Source organism: Aquarana catesbeiana, linkage group LG13, assembly GCF_042186555.1.
Source record: "Aquarana catesbeiana isolate 2022-GZ linkage group LG13, ASM4218655v1, whole genome shotgun sequence".
In the NCBI taxonomy this organism is placed as follows: domain Eukaryota; kingdom Metazoa; phylum Chordata; class Amphibia; order Anura; family Ranidae; genus Aquarana; species Aquarana catesbeiana.
In genome coordinates this window covers 214,350,773-214,355,517 of record NC_133336.1, presented here as the reverse complement: position 1 = coordinate 214,355,517, position 4,745 = coordinate 214,350,773, and positions in this window count along the sequence as shown.

Below are 4,745 nucleotides of genomic sequence, written 5' to 3'. Positions count from 1 at the left end.
ACTGCGGTATATGTCAGAGCTATATAAATGCATAATAATAATAGTGTGTGACTGTGGGGGGAGGGGACATTAGAGTGTAAGCTCCTCTGGTACAGAGAATAATGTGATTGGCTCAGTGATCTCTATACAGCACGGCGCCATATGTCAGAGCTATATATATACATATACATATATATTTGAACAGCAGATAGCACGGTTGTAGCTTTGTACCAATGTAAGGTTTTATATAAAGTAGAACAGCAGAGGGCGATGTTGTAGCTTTGTACCAATGTAAGGTTTTATATAAAGTAGAACAGCAGAGGGCGATGTTGTAGCTTTGTACCAATGTAAGGTTCTATATAAAGTGGGACAGCAGAGGGCGATGTTGTAGCTTTGTACCAATGTAAGGTTCTATATAAAGTGGAACAGCAGAGGGCGATGTTGTAGCTTTGTACCAATGTAAGGTTTTATATAAAGTAGAACAGCAGAGGGTGATGTTGTAGCTTTGTACCAATGTAAGGTTTTATATAAAGTAGAACAGCAGAGGGCGATGTTGTAGCTTTGTACCAATGTAAGGTTTTATATAAAGTAGAACAGCAGAGGGCGATGTTGTAGCTTTGTACCAATGTAAGGTTTTATATAACGTAGAACAGCAGAGGGCGATGTTGTAGCTTTGTACCAATGTAAGGTTCTATATAAAGTAGAACAGCAGAGGGCGATGTTGTAGCTTTGTACCAATGTAAGGTTTTATATAAAGTAGAACAGCAGAGGGCGATGTTGTAGCTTTGTACCAATGTAAGGTTTTATATAAAGTAGAACAGCAGAGGGCGATGTTGTAGCTTTGTACCAATGTAAGGTTCTATATAAAGTAGAACAGCAGAGGGCGATGTTGTAGCTTTGTACCAATGTAAGGTTTTATATAAAGTGGAACAGCAGAGGGCGATGTTGTAGCTTTGTACCAATGTAAGGTTCTATATAAAGTAGAACAGCAGAGGGCGATGTTGTAGCTTTGTACCAATGTAAGGTTCTATATAAAGTAGAACAGCAGAGGGCGATGTTGTAGCTTTGTACCAATGTAAGGTTCTATATAAAGTAGAACAGCAGAGGGCGATGTTGCTGCATTGAATTGTTTTAGGGTTTATATAATACAGCCGAGAACTTATGTGACAAACAGAGGGTACAACTCTTAGTTCAATCTTATTTTATTGAAAAAAAAGAAAACATACAAGAAAATGTACTTCACATATACATCATTAGTAGTAGTAGTGTTTATAACAATAGATCCAGTGTATTCGCAGGATACATATTGTAGTACGTTATGTGTGCAGATCACAAGGAAAAACATTGTTTTAATTAGCATAATGAGATATAACAAGGATAACCATAGAGCCCTCACCATATATGGGAGAGGATTACAAGTAAACTTTGTGTGTTTTTACAATCAACTTATTCCAGGAACCTGTTATGTTGTATAGGATTAGCTTGTGCGGGTCATATTCTGAATCTGGATTTTAAGGAGTACATTGATATGAAAAGGAGAAGGATTAGGGGGAAAGTAGAGAAACAGAAAGGTTAGGAACTGGAGTCGCTCCGCCATGGTCATGGGGCAGTACCGTCCAGGTTGCCCTTTGCCCAGGGGATGAAGTCCGATGAGTATCGGAACATGGACCACGAAGTCCACATAAGTGAGAACTGGTTGTCTTTATTAGATTCCTCAGCCAACAGGCGTTCAAGGTCCCTGATGCGATCCACCTCAATAGCCAACTCCCCCAGGGAAGAGGGAACAACTCTTGCTGCAGCCATTACAGCTCCCAGTACCTGTAACATGTTAGGATTAGGAAGCCATGTAAAGTGCTGTAATATGATTGGCTCATAGAGCAGAGCCCTCCCACTGTCAGCCTGATTTCTGGTTCTCAGAATATGGAACAATACTAAATCATAATTTCTTTTGTCTGCAGAGATCCATTTATGGTTCTCGTTTCTGATTGGTTTCTGTGAGTTGATAGCTATTTCCACCCTTTTATATGAAGTCAGAGAAATCAACCAATAAAATCATTTGTAGGAAGCTGACCAGACGTAACGAGCTAAACAATATTTTTAGCACAAATACTGCAGATGAGACGAACGTCATATCCCAAAAATGTTACATTTATTAAAAGATTGCACAATCGCTGAATTCAGCAAATATTGCCCCTCCCCCTCCACCCAGGACGCTACTTTGACGGCATTGTGAAAAACGCCTTACCAAGCGGATTTGACATGACACTCATGAAAATGGCCATGGAAAACCAAATAGAAAAGGGAAAAAGATGTGACACGGTTCTACCAGTGTTGTTTATCTATCAGGAGCTTTGGGAAGCCAGGTTTTCATTAACATTATTGGAACCAATTTTGGTTTTATCTGTAAACTAGTTATAACTCATAAAAAGTGCAAATTGTTTTCTTTTGTAAAGTGACTAGAATGAGGTCTGTGGTACAGATTCTGGTTCTGTCTATTTTTGTTATGTGACAGATCACTGTGCTGGTTCTGTTCCCCCAATGCCTATTATGACTAAATCTCAATCATGTAACTATGATAGACCACCCCCATCCCGTCCTGCAGATATACAAGCCTTCTCTGTCTCACTGATAGGGACTACAAGGATTACACCGGGACTACACCGTATGACGTCAGCCTAATGAGGATGTTTTTTACTCGTATGTATGATTTTGGCAAACAGGCTCAATAAATCTTTATATGAGCATCTTGCTGTACCCAAAGGTCTACCGCCTGCTCCTGTTCTCCATTCCACAAGATAAATAAAACCAGTACTTACTGGGAATTAATGAATTGTTCTGTCTGCTCTTCCAATAATGAATGCCGGAGATCCGGGACCTCAGGCAAGTTCTGAACAATCGGTGATCTTTACCTGAACAAACTAATAGTCACAGTACAGGCCGGCCTCACAGTACATCTCATCCTCATTGAACTGTTTATCTGCGTTTGTCCACATCAATGTCACACCACACGCCGATGTTTGTCTTTAACCCGTAATGTGACCTGTACATAACAGAATGTATCTAAAAACCTAAGAGAATACGGGGCATTACATTAACAAAAGGTTATAAGCCCTGTCACTTGGAGGTCCCAGAACCATGGCACCCGGACACTTGGGGGTCCCCGAACAATGACACTTGGGGGTCCCAGAACAAAAAAAGACAAAAAGACTTTTCAGAGGGTTCCCCAATCACCAATTTGGCTGTTGATTGTGTGTGACTTGCTTTAGAAAGTAACTACATGCAGTATCTGGAGTAGAGTTAAAAGAATTTACTTTTTATTTATTTATTTATTTATTAATTAATTCTGGAGTCCTTGTCCCTTTAGAACCAGTTCACACAGGATCGGCTTCAAAGTTGCCCGACTCTTAAACCGCCCCAATACAACTTGCAAATTTACTTCTGTATAGGGATGAGCTTCGAGTTCGGGGGGAACCCACGCCATTTTTTTTTTAAATTTTGGTGCCGGGTTCCCCTTAAAATCCATACCAGACCTGAAGGGTTTGGTATAGATTTTGAGGGGGTCCCCACGCCATTTTTAGAAAAAAATTTGGCCGGGGTTCCCCTTAATATCCATACCAGACCTGAAGGGCCTGGTATGTAATTTAGGGGGACCCCCATGTCATTTTTTTTTTTAATTTTGGTTCGGGGTTCCCCTGTGGGGAATGCCCATGCCGTTTTTATTAATGAACTTTTATGTGTATTGTCAGGCCGGCAATTCATTAATAGCCGCGAGTAGTTTTAAATGACTTTTTTTCCTTTGACATGTCATTTTGCTGTCAGACTGTTCTAAACACGGGAAACATGTGCCCCTTTACAGGCATACTATAGACACCCCCCAGGTACAAAATTTAAAGGGATATTACACTTTTATTGTTTGACTTTAAGTGTTATTAAAATCACTGCTCCTGAAAAAACTGCCGTTTTTAAAACTTTTTTTGCATTGATCCATGTCCCCTGGGGCAGGACCCGGGTCCCCAAACACTTTTTATGACAATACCATGCATATAAGACTTTAAAATGAGCACTTTTGATTTCGAACGTTCGAGTCCCATAGACTTCAATGGGGTTCTAACAATCTTGCAAAGTTTTGGTCTGTTCGCAAGTTCTGGTGCGAACCAAACCGGGGGGGGGGTGTTCGGCTCATCCTTACTTCTGTATAGAAGTCAATGCAAGCCGCTCTGAAGTTGCCCCAAAGTAGTACAGGAACCTTTGAGTTGAGTTTGACTTGAGTCGCTCCTATTAGAACAGTTCCATTGTAGAGAATGGAGAGCGACTTGTCAGGCCGCTAAGTCACCTGACAGGTCACCCCTGTGTGAACAATGGCTTTCTTCTTGTCACTCTTCCATAAAGGGCAGATTTGTGGAGAACACGACTAATGCCCCGTACACACGGTTAGACATTGATCGGACATTCTGACAACAAAATCCTAGGAATTTTTCTGACAGATGTTGGCTCAAACTTGTCTTGCATACACACGGTCACACAAAGTTGTCGGAAAATCCAATCGTTCTGAACGCGGTGATGTAAAACACGTACGTCGGGACTATAAATGGGGCAGTGGCCAATAGCTTTCATCTCTTTATTTATTCTGAACATGCGTGGCACTTTGTCCGTCGGATTTGTGTACACATGATCAGAATTTCCGACAACAAGGTCCTATCCGTCGGAAAATCCAACCGTGTGTACGGGGCATTATAGTTGTCCTGTGGACAGATTCTCCCACCTGA